The sequence below is a fragment of the Cryptomeria japonica genome, chromosome 3, assembly GCF_030272615.1.
Source record: "Cryptomeria japonica chromosome 3, Sugi_1.0, whole genome shotgun sequence".
Taxonomy (NCBI): domain Eukaryota; kingdom Viridiplantae; phylum Streptophyta; class Pinopsida; order Cupressales; family Cupressaceae; genus Cryptomeria; species Cryptomeria japonica.
The window spans coordinates 508,012,953-508,026,355 of NC_081407.1; positions in this window are offsets into that span (position 1 = coordinate 508,012,953).

Consider the following 13,403-nt stretch of genomic DNA (forward strand, 5'->3'; position numbering starts at 1 on the left):
TGGTAGTTTTGACACTATTTCAATTATGTTGGTACAACTGAATGATGAGGGATTGGAGCAGCCAATAGCATTCTTTAGCCAAGGCCTAGAAGGGTATGAACAAAATTATTCTTTTATTGAGAAACATGCATTGGTAGCCATTAGGAGTCTAAATAAATTCAGACATATGCTTTCAAATAACAAAATTTATCTAATGGTTGCTCATCGTAGTATAAAAGATTTTTTGTTGAATAAGGATCTTAATGACAAAAGAGTTGGTTTGATCACGAAAGTGATGGAGTATGATATCAATATAAGGTGACCAAGTTGTTGGTATTTGGCATAACTAATGCAGATGAGGTGATGCAGTTGAAGATGGATGACTGGACCGGTAAAGGATATAAGTCTATTTGTGATGAAGAGATTAAGATTCTATGAGTAGATAACATGATCAGTTATTTGTGTTGTCATTGCTGGCAACTGATGTCAAATGATGTTCCTGATGTCTTTTTTGTCATCTAAGTTATTTGGTTTAACAAAAGACAAGGTTTACTAATAGAGAGCTAAAGTTTGTGAAATAGGATGGGTTGATCAGCGATGATTGGTGATTTGCAGTTTGGATGGTCAACTTGTATCATGGAAAGGTCTATGTGACCAAAACCAGAACTTGTGGAGATTACCGGAAGACATGTTTCAAATTTCTGATGAAGTTTTGCTAAGGTTTTAGTAGGGTTTAAGATTGGTGAAGAAATCATGAAACCAGTAATGATTTTTGTTATGACAGTGATCGACGACAAGTCTACATGAAGTTGGTAACATGACACAACCCACATGAAAGATTTGATAGATGTTTTGGCACAATTCAAGGAAGAATTTCTTGGGAATTAGCGAAATGCTTAGTAGAGTGTTTTGAGGGTTTGACTTTGATATAGATCAGATTTCTGTGATGGGTTACGATCAACCTGTAGCATCCTAAAATTGTGACACTTGCAATTCCGACTGCATTTGGGTCTTCACGATGGCGGCGCAACGTTGAACCTAAATGGAGACCCCGAAACCTGCTTGCGACATCAAAAACTGCATATTTCTGCACCTTGGCCTGATCCTTCCTTGCACCCTGTTGTCCCAGGAGGTGGGACCATGGCGCCCAGCGCCCAGGTCCTTCAGGACCATGGCGCCCAGCACCCTGGTCCTTGGCCCTATTTTGGGCCCGGTCTCTTGTTGGGCATCAGGTCTTTAAGTTTGCAATTCGGAAAATAATGTTTCTAGGTCAGCCTAAGGTCGGAAAAATCAGTCTCTCAACCCTAATTGACAAGTATATAAACTAATTTTCCTCTCCTAGAAAGGGAGGAGAAAAGAGGAAGAAAAATAAGCAAGATTAAGACGCGGAAGCGATATTCAAACATTCAAACATTCAAGCATTCAAGCATTCCTTCAAACAATTGAGTATTCTAAGTCTCCATTCAAGGCTAGGTGTTGCATTCAAGACAAGGATTCAACCATTGAAGAGGAGATCACATACAACATACAAAATACAACATTCATTACACCTTTGCATGTTGCAGGTACGCGGCTGTAATTGAAGATCTGGAATCCTTGTGCAGAGACGAATAGATCCCCCTTCATTTCGCGGATTTTTCGGAGGATCGTGTGCACTCCGTGTGCCATCGTCTCGACAACTTTCGCTCAAATTTGCAGAACAACATTTTATCGACATTTTACTGCTAATTTCAGGTCCGTAGCTTCATCCTGTGTTCCTATCTCTATTTATAAGTGAATCTTTCTTACTTTACATGCATTCCTAGTTCAATCTTCCTATCTACATTCTTTACAAAAGAGGGTATCCTTGATGTCTTAACCCTTGAAACTCATTTAAAATCCAGTCTTGCATTGCGTGGGATTGGATCTTGTGGGTTTCAACCCCTCTTTTGAATGTAAAGTCTCTCCTAAGTGAAAACTGTCAACCCTAGTGACCCTCCTTTCTCTCTCCTTGGAGTGGAGTGGGAGGAACAACTAGGGTTTGATTTTTCCACTTTACATTTTGGTGAACCCGACGTGAACATCCTAATTCTGATTATTCATGGTTAGATCTGAAAAATTGGCTTCCTTAATTACATTTCCATGTTTGATCTTTTGCAAATTTTAGAGGTTAATTGCATAAAAACCCTAAAATTTTCTTTTTAGTAATTGAGCTTGTGAAATGTTTAATTGTTAATGCTTGTTTTAGATCTACCCTTCTATTGCAAATTGTCAATTCATATTTGTGCTTTAATTCTGAAAATTAAGTGGTTAAGTGTCAAAACCCTAATTTTTAAAACCCTCTTGATTCAACCTTTGACTGATGATTTCACTGATCAAAACACCTCCAAATCGGCTGTAACTTTGGATTCCGCAACAAAATCACAATATCTTTCATCTCTGAAAATTTGGAAAAAAGTTGCAAGGACCGTGTGCACCCCGAGCGCCATCGTCCCCGACATTTTTTCTGAAATTTCAGGAGCTAGATCTTACTATATTTTTCTGCTAAAATCCAGAATTTTGGCTGATTTTATCAATTCTAACACTTTCAAAATTAAAGTCAAAGTTGGTCTAGTGATTGATTGGATAAAGGCTTATAATCATTCAAAAATTGTTGAAATTGAAATTTTTGTTAAAATTGTGTTTCTTACTGTCCTAAATCTGAAAAGTGTGTTGGCATTCATTCGAAATTTCAATGCTTTGTTCAAATTTTTGTAGTTTGTGACTTTTGAAATTAAGTGTTTAATTGCATCAACTTTGATTCCCACTTTCAAATTTGGATTTTGCATGAAATTGAGTCAACTTTTAAATTTCAAAGCTTGCACTGCTTTTAGTATTCCCTCTAAAATCATAAAATTTAAAATTTCAGTTTCCCTCTCTTTTTCAAAATTCAAATTTTTGCATTTTTCAACAATCTTGGTAGGGTTCAATTTTGAGATTGCAACTTTATTTTGGCCTATCTACAGATCGTAAAATCACTCAATTTTTTCAGATTAGCTTTAAAATCATCATAGCTTTCATCCCTGAAAATTTTGGAAAAAGTTGCGAGGACTGTGTGCACTCCGTTCGCCACGGTCCCTGACATTTTTTCTAAAATTTTGGGAGATTGTCCTGATTGTATTTAACATCTTAAATCTAGGAGATTGGCTGATTTTATTGAAATTTTCTACCTCTAAAATTCAAAATCTTCTCTCTCTCTTTAGTGCATGAGTTTTACAACAATAAGCCCTACTTACACTATTCCCGTTAGACGAAGCCTTAGAATTAAGTCTTTCCAAGGTTTAATTACTGAGGAGATGGAACCTAGTTTGAATGGCCTTTTTAACGAGGACATGGGTAATTCCTCTAATCCTCTTAATGATGAAGAAACTCTCCATGAGGTCCCTGTAGATTAACTTTCGAAATTGGATAACCAATTTGATGATTTTCAGCGATGGATGTCTCAAGAATATCCCGATAGTCAAGCTCTTTCATTAATTGAGGGTCTAAAACGTATGGTTCAAAGTGATAAGAATGGAATTGATATTTTGCATGGTATTGCACACATTGTGGATTCGAATGTGATGTCGATGAAGAGTTGTGCCGAAACTTTAGGTTATACACAACCTCCTACTCAAGTCAATCATTCTATTCCTTTGACGACTTCTATTGCTAGTATACCTACTTTTACATCAAACATAATGACTACTTCAATACAAGACATTCCACCTATGATCACCAGTCATGGGGGAAATCCTTCCTCTTCAATCAACCCTCTTCCTTCATTCAATCCAACTTCTTCATTCATTCCTTCAATGAGTGTTCCTATTACATCTCCACAAATGAACCTGGTGCAAGGGGGCAATTCATTTAACCATTCCATTCCTCCTTGTAGTGTTCCTCCTTTCCAATCATCTCCTATGACTAACTATCATAGTGTCCCACCACCTTACTCTCAATCAATACATTCTTTCAACAACGTAATACCTCCATCACAATCTAACACGTCTAATATGAACTCTTCGACTGAAGCGACCATTAACAATCTTGCACAAACTGTCTCTTCTTTACAGCAACAAATTGCCTCTATGAATCAATCTAAGTTTAGTGTGCCCACATTTGATGTTGCGAGCCCACTTTCTCTTGACATTGTTAGAGCTATCCCCCCTAAACATGTTGAAATCCCGCAATTGGAGCTTTATAATGGTAAGGGTGATCCTCTAACACATGTTAAGACCTTTCAAACAATATGTACCGATTTTGCTTATGACCAAAGGTTGCTTGCAAAACTATTTACTAGAACATTAAGAGATAAGGCTCTACAATGGTATTGCTCATTGCCTTCCTATTCTATTACTTCTTTCGAACAACTTGCAAATGCTTTTATTCAATAATTTCAAAACAATATAAGTCCTAAAGTTACTTTGATTGATTTAATGCATTGTAAACAAGGTGTTAAAGAAAAAGTGTCTGATTTCATTGGTAGATATAAGCATTTGTATGCTCAGATTTCTTTTCCAGTACCTGACAATGATATTCAAAGAATTTTTATTTCTAATTTACAAAAAGATATTAGAGAAAAACTCCTGTTTTCTGAGTTTACTTCTTTCCAACAGTTGTGCGCAACTCTTCACAATTATCAACTGACTGTGAGTCAAATGGAACAAGCAAATCCTATGGCTCTGAGTGATAAGGGTGATAGTAGTCAACAACCATTTGGGAAGTTTAAACCGAACAGAGAGGTCATTAAGTTCAATGAAAACATCATCAACAACAATGTGAATGCAGCATCAGGTGTGCCTCCTATTTCTAAGTTTTTCAAGAAAGAAAGAAAGTTTACTCCTTTGAATTAATCATTGCATAGTATTATGAATAAGTTATTGGAACAAAATGTGCTTACTCTTCCTCCTATAAGGCAAATAGATCCTGCAAAGATTAATTCACCCTATTTTGATAACAAATCTTTTTGTCAATTTCATCGTCAACCTGGGCATGATACTGAAAAATGTTTTGCTTTAAAGGGTAAAATTCAAGATTTGATTGATAATAATACTATCTCTGTTTCTGGTGTGAATGATAAAGGCAACACATCTGTAGCTCCTCCTAACCAAAATCTTAAGATTTTTACTGATCCATTACCTTCTCATACCTCTAATGTGATTGATACTAATGATTCCTCTGTCTCACCTGATGATCTTGTGTCTATGACTCCGAATGTGATTAACTTTGTAGAGCAGCAAAAAATCCCTAAAGAACCTTCCATCACATTTGATTCCAGTGAAACTATCAGGGCACTTGATGGTCCTTTATATATAGTTGCAAAAGTCAAGAATACACCTTGCTGTGGAGTGCTTATTGATCCTTCTTGTATGGTTAATGTCATTACTGAAGAATTTCTTTTTACTTTGCAATTGAATCAAGTGATCTATGACGAAACAAATGTGGTTTGAAACTATTTGATGCATTTTCTTCTCCTACAATTGGTTCTATTACATTACCTATTGAGGTCCATAACAAATACCTTGATGTAGACTTTGTTATTATTCCATCATCCGAACAATTTCGTGTGAAGCTAGGCTATCCTTGGCTATCTTCCATGAAAGCTATTGCTTCTCCTATTCACAAGTGTTTGAAATTTCCCCATAATGGTGAAATTGTTACTATCAATCATAGCCTCTTTAAACCAGCTGAAAGAACTTCTAGTGTTCCTATTGATTATTTTTGGCCTAAACAATTCCAATCCCTTCCACCGCGGAGTGATCATCTTTTCAAATCTTATCAAAAATGGAAAACAGATATGATCTTATCTCTAAGTGAACCTAGAACACCCAAACTTGATATTCCTATCATTCTTGAGAAGGAAGTCCTTCCTTTGAAAGATAAAACTAATGTCTTTCCTCAAGAAAATTCCCAACCCATCCCTATGAATGTGACTACGTCTATGACTAATAAATTTTCTAAAGGTAGACCTATACCTCCTCGTCATGATGGACTTGGTCTCCTTCCTAAACCAAATATTCCTCCTTTATATGGAGCAGTTCCTCCTCCTTCCTCTTATGGAGAGAAGAGACCTTCCTCTTCTCCTATTATTCAACCTAAGAGACCACAACCTAAACACCCAAGTGATAAGGATGAGAACATTCCTCCTCCTCACTCTTCTCAACTTCCTACTAAGACTAGACGAAATCGTTCTGCATGTGAACGTCAACGAAAGCATCGTCTTAGAGCTCAGGCAGCTGCTTCTCAAACTTTGCAATCCCCAAAAACACCTTCAGCTAGTATTATTCCATTTTCTCCTCAGCCGAAAATTGAGCCAAAATCTCCTAAACATAAGATGCATGGTGGTCTTGATACTGTGCGAGTTAAAGATCCTATTTTTATAAATCTTGATGATGATATAGATGAAAATGTTATTCATGATGAAAATGTTACTCCTATTCATTCTGATAGTGAATATGAATACGTTGATGTTGATAACCATTTATCTAACGAATTTTCTAAAGCACTTATCCTAGCTCCTAGACAAGAACAACGTGGCTTGGAACATGAACATAGCCCTTGTTTGGATCTTGTGATAGCTCCATCTGCTGTGTTGGATGTTCCTCCTCTAGCATGTTTCCTACCTTCCCAAAATATTGTTCAGCAAGATCGGGGGGTGGATGACGTGCTAGACTAGTTTCATTAGCATAGCAGACTCTCTCCTCCTCTCTTGATCTCTTTTGTTACTTCTTCTATGTGTTATTCTCATTCTTCTATTTGTTTTCCTTAGTGTTGTCTACTTGAGGACGATGCAAAGCATTAAGATCTCTTTTGGTCTCTCTCATGTTGACTCAAAAGACACATGTGTTCCCTTCTTCTAGGTGACCTTCCTTGATTGGGGAATGAAGAACAATTATGCATACATACATATGATATACATGAATTATCATACAGCATACTAACCCCGAGGAAAGCGAAGTCACCTTGTGCTTTGTGTTTTGTGTCTATTATCCTTGGGCTTATCTCACACTTGGGGGCTAAATCCTTGTCATAACATGCTCCTTTCCCTTCTCATTTCTTATATCTATCACTACCTTAAAGCAATCACCCCCGATGAGGCATGTGCGATCGCTTTAACGTAGGGGGGCATACACCCCGTCCATATCTCTTCAAGATACTTGAAAGTTTCTTGGCGAACTTAGCTTTGCCTTGAAAATTTTGGTATTTTTCTTGCATGACTCATAGTGAGGGAACTTTACTACTGATAGTCATGGTTCTCCCTTGTGATCTTCCCTTTTACTTTGTCAATCGAAGTTGTAAGATCCTTAGTCCACTGGGGGCTTGGTGTATCTTGCCTCCTTGACGTGGTGAAAGTCTTTCAACATTGTTTCCTTGTACTTTACCGGAAGTATGGGCGTACGCTTATACTCCCGCTAAAGTGGGGGCTAAATGTAGCATCCTAAAATTGTGACACTTGCAATTTCGACTGCATTTGGGTCTTCACAATGGCAGCGCAACGTTGAACCTGAATGGAGACCCCGAAACCTGCTTGCGACATCAAAAACTGCATATTTCTGCACCTTGGCCTGATCCTTCCTTGCACCCTGCTGTCCCGGGAGGTGGGACCATGGCGCCCAGCACCCTGGTCCCTGGCCCTATTTTGTGCCTAGTCTCTTGTTGGGCATCGGGTCTTTAAGTTTGCAATTCGCAAAATAATGTTTCTAGGTCGGCCTAAGGTCGGAAAAATCAGTCTCTCAACCCTAATTGACAAGTATATAAACTACTTTTCCTCTCCTAGAAAGGGAGGAGAAAAGAGGAAGAAAATAAGCAAGAGTAAGACGCGGAAGCGATATTCAAACATTCAAACATTCAAGCATTCAAGCATTCCTTCAAACAATTGAGTATTCTAAGTCTCCATTCAAGGCTAGGTGTTGCATTCAAGACAAGGATTCAACCATTGAAGAGGAGATCACATACAACATACAAAATACAACATTCATTACACCTTCGCATGTTGCAGGTACGTGGCTATAATTGAAGATCTGGAATCCTTGTGCAGAGACGAATAGATCCCCCTTCATTTCGCGGATTTTTCGGAGGATCGTGTGCACTCCGTGTGCCATCGTCCCGACAACTTTCGCTCAAATTTGCAGAACAGCATTTTCTCGACATTTTACTACTAATTTCAGGTCCATAGCTTCATCTTGTGTTCCTATCTCTATTTATAAGTGAATCTTTCTTACTTTACATGCATTCCTAGTTCAATCTTCCTATCTACATTCTTTACAAAAGAGGGTATCCTTGATGTCTTAACCCTTGAAACTCATTTAAAATCCAGTCTTGCATTGCGTGGGATTGGATCTTGTGGATTTCAACCCCTCTTTTGAATGTAAAGTCTCTCCTAAGTGAAAACCGTCAACCCTAGTGACCCTCCTTTCTCTCTCCTTGGAGTGGAGTGGGAGGAACAACTAGGGTTCGATTTTTCTGCTTTACACAACTAATGGTTGATATTGCATTGTAATTTGTTGTAATGATCTATATAATGATCTGTGATGATCTCTTATGATTTGAATTATAAATTCAAGATGTAATTAGGGTTTTGTGGCCGACTTAGTTGAGATGGCTATTTAGGATGACACAACTGATGTTTATTGTGTTGTTGGTCTTAGAGAATGTGTGAAGTCATCCAAGTGAAGTGTGAGATCTGCCTGAGAGTTGTAGAGTGTTGTGTATAACCGGATCTGATCAAGCGAGTAGAGGAGTATAAGTAACAGATAATTTTCTTACTTTTGTTCCCTAACAGTTGCAGTAGGTTAAATCCCTTAACATGGTAGGTCCTAACAGGCCTTAAACATTTAAGTCCCCTAATAGGGAAGCTCTCAAAAGAGTGTTAAATCCTCTCATGAGGTTGATCCTAATAGATCATCAATCTCCTAACCGAGTTGCAAGGAAAATCCCCTAACCGGGTGACTCCTAATAGGGTCTACTCCTAACCGGGCGTATTGTAGGCTCCTAACAAGGTGTACTTAAAAAGAGTACAAATATTTGTGGGTGCCAACTCCCATCGTGGTTTCTCCCTATTTGGGTTTCCATGTCAAAAACTTATGGTGTTCATGTGTGGAATATTTTTCATGTGATGTTCTTGTTTATGTTTCATTTCATGTATTATTTCTAAGACACAGGTTATGATGTTTTATCAGAAGTTTATACAAGGTTACCGATAATAATAAAGAGTTGTTTGAGAAAGTATTCGATCTTATTGATAAGGTTAATGAGCTAGTAAATGATCAAGTTTATATGATTGATTTGGTGGTGAAAGTATTGATAGTTTTGGTAAATGATTTGATTAATGTGTTAAGCAAATCTGATAAAGAGGTTATTAGATCTGATTAAAGAAGTTGAGATATTTGTTAAATGGTTTCAGATCTAATATGTTTGTTTTAGGAGTTGAATTTTCAAATGGTCTTAATACTAATTTAGCCCCCCTCTCAGTATTAACCGAATCCTCATAGGATTTACAATTGGTATCAGAGCCTAACTTCCTTAAGGATTAAGTACTTGGAAGGGATCTCTAATCCTAAGGTAAATATGGGGGAAGGAATGAGTTACTGAGAGATGGCTAAGGAACTTGCAAAAACCAAGGAAGAGATAGAAACCCTAAGAGGCAAGTATAAGACATCACTAGCTAAAAGGAAGGAATTGACTGAACAATTGTTGGAGATCAATCAAAGAAGCCAGTATGATGAATCAAATATAGATGCATTAGTTGAGGAAGTGGAGAAACTGAATGGTGAGAAACTTAACCTAAGGAGAGAACTTGAAGCCATTACAATCTATTTGAGTCAAGAACTTGAATCTAGGAGGGCAGTTGAAGACAAGATCAAAGAGACAGATCATGAGATCTTTAAGATAAATCAAGAGAATGACACTCTTTATGAACACTGGCATGAGAAGAAAGAAGAGAAAGAAGAGAAAGAAGAAATAAAAGTAGATCTTGATATGGAAATATCTCTTAGAGAGACTCTTATTAATAAAAATGAAGATCTTACCAAAGAGATTACAGAAGCTAATGAGAAGCTTGCAAAATTCAACAAGAGTTCTACCATGCTGGATGAATAGATCTAATCTTAGAGGATGAAAGGTGATATATCTGGGTTAGGATACAATACATTTGAGAAGGGTGAACCTTTCGGTACCAAGAGCAACATGCATGAAGGTAAAATAACTCCTAAGGCTCACAAGCCTACCGATAAGAAAGCTTACAAACCTGTTTGTTTTAATTGTCATAATCCAGAATATACTACTAATGTTTGTAGAAGTAGATCTGATGTTAATACTAGTTATTGACCTAATACTAGATATGTGCTTAGAAAATTTGAAGGTTACTGTTATACATGCAACATGTATGGGCATAGATCTATTAAATGTAGGTATGGAGCTAATTATCCAACACCTCATATGAATCCAAGAACTAATGTTGACTGGAGAAGGAATTTCATTGACTGGAGAAGCACTAATTGGCAAAGACCCCATGTTAACCGGTCTATTCCTTATGAGATGGAGAAAATAATTAATGTGATTTGTGAAATCTGCAACAAATTTGGACATGTGGCAATGAAATGTCATAGAAGGACAGATAGAGGCAATGCAGGACCGTGGAAAGCATCTAGAATGGCATGTTATCATTGTAACAAACTGGGACACATTGCTAAGTTTTGAAGAACATAGAAGAACCAACCGGTGAATCATCCTGCAGACCGGAAAGGAAAGTAGAAAGTTGATATTGAAGAAACTAGAGCTGAGATGAATAGAACCTGGAAGAAGAAGAGTGATGACAAACCAACTAAGGACTCAATTTCTTCACCTAGTGGGGAGAACCCATCACCGACAAACTAAGTTGTTTCTACAACTTGGGGTGAGCTTATTGTCAAATCTTGAGATGAACCCCTAGATGAAGCATTGTAAGTTAAATTTGCATATTCTGATGCATTTTGATGTTTATAAGTATTTTTGAATCACAACTAGTAAATATCATTGAGTTTTTGCAACCGGTAATATGCTTGAGTATTTTAAGGCATTTTAGAGTTTTGTCGGTTAAAGCATTTAATGCAGTAGTTTGAAAGAAAATAAAAGGAACATTTTGAATTCCATTTGACACATTGCGATCTTTAGAGTATTTGGTGAGCAAGCAGAGTAGAGGAAAGTTTGTGATTGCAGCATTCAACATGTCTAGTGGAGATCTAAGGTGATCAGAAGTGCATTGTGAATTGATGAACAATGTTCAAGGTCTTGGCAGTGTGTAACCCTAGTTTAGAAGCAGGAAAGGTATTTATCAGTGAATCTTACTCTTTGCTTCAAATTTTTGCATTGTGTAGTATGGATACTTCGCATCTAGTTGTTGTGACCGAGAGGCCACGACCAAAGTTTAAACAACATCCTTACAAATCAAAGGAAATAGACCCTGTCGGTGCCCTATCTAGTGTACCATATGGAGTTTTGCATGTCGAGGATGTTAGATCTTTTTATCAATGCAAACTGGAGGACATGGGTGTATCAGTCATTCATGAATAATGAAGAACCAAAAAATGCAAAATTAGGTGCTCAATCGGTAAGTGATGACAATGAGGAGAAAATGAAGAACCTGATGCAAAGATGCAGAACTGGCATAGGCAATACCTAGATATGTTAGATTAAACCATTCACAAGAGCAGATAATTGGTGATAAGAATGTAGGTGTGCAAACCAAGAGAAAGATCCGAGAGAACTCATGTTTGATATCTACAATTGAACCCAGGTCTGTTAAGGGAGCACTAAAAGATAATGATTGCGTGAATGCAATGAATGAAGAATTAGATCAAATTGAGAAGAATCAGAGATGGTCTCTTGTTCCTAGACCAAAGGATAAGAATGTAATTGGAACAAAATGGGTCTTCAAGAATAAATTGGATGAAGAAGGAAAGATTGTAAGAAACAAGGCAAGGTTAGTCTGCAAAGGGTATGCTCAAGAGGAAGGTGAGGATTATGGTGAAACATTTACACATGTTGCTAGATTAGAAGGAGTAAGGATGCTACTAGCATTCACTGCATATAAGGGATTCAAAGTCTATCAAATGGATGTCAAATCAGCTTTTTTGAATGGAATTCTAGAAGAAGTATGCATTGAACAACCGGATGGATTTTATTTGACTGATGATAAAGATATGGTGTGTAAATTGCATAAAGCTTTGTATGGTCTTAAGAAAGCACCGAGGGCATGGTATGAGAGATTACATGCACATTTGATCAAGATTGGATTCCAATGTACCAGTGAGGACAATAAAATTTATCTAAAATCTGATGGAGATAAGATGCTGATAGCTGAAGTGTTTGTAGATGATATAATTTTTGGTGGCAATGATGATATGTGTATGAATTTTGCTGATGAGATGAAAAAGGAATTTTTAATGTCTCTAATCAGTGAAATAAAGTTCTTTATTGGCTTATAGGTTCAAGAACTATATGGTGGTATCTTTATTTGTCAGACTAAGTATATCAAATAGGTGTTGAAGACTTTTGGCATAGAATATTGCAAACTAGTAGGGACATCGATGGTGACTAGTTGCAAGTTGTCAAAGGAAGATGATTCCCCTTCTATTAGTGAAAAAGAGTATAGATCTATGATTGGAAAGCTACACTATGTTGTCCATACAAGACCAGACATTTCTCATGCTGTTGGATTAGTGGCTAGATTTCAAAAAGAGCCTAAAGAGAGTCACATGGTGGCTATGAAGAGAATTTTTCAGTATCTAAAAGGTATAGTAGACTATGGTTTATGGTATCCCTATAAAGGAGATTTTACTTTGGATGTCTTTACTAATGTTGATTGGGTAGGTAATGTGGATGATTGAAAAAGAACAACTAGTGGAGCTTTTCTACTTGGAGGAAGATTAGTGGCATGGATGAGCAAGAAACAAACTTGTGTTTCTCAATCTATAGTTGAAGTAGAGTATGTAGCTGCATCCATGAATTGCATGCAGGCAATATGGATGAGACATGTGCTAGAAGGATTCAAGATAGATATGTCAGAACCGGTGACTATCTATTGTGATAATACAAGTGCAATACACATTTGTAAGAATCCTGTACTTCATTCCAGTTCTAAGCACATTGAATTGAAGTATCACTTCCTAAGGGAAAGAGTTCAAGAAAAAGAGGTGAAGATGGAATATGTGAAGATTAAAGATCAGTTAGTTGAAATCTTTACTAAGCCCTTACCAAAGGCTACCTTTGAGTTTCTTAGAGGTAAACTGGGGGTTGGACCCCTACACTAGAAGAACTAGAATGATGGAGATCCATCAATCCTGTGGATGTCATGTTTATTTTTCACTAAGGATTGATGAAGGTGCAGGCTACTCTTTTGGGGGAGCAAGTTTGATGAAAAGTTCCAATATAATGCTCTATTATAATTT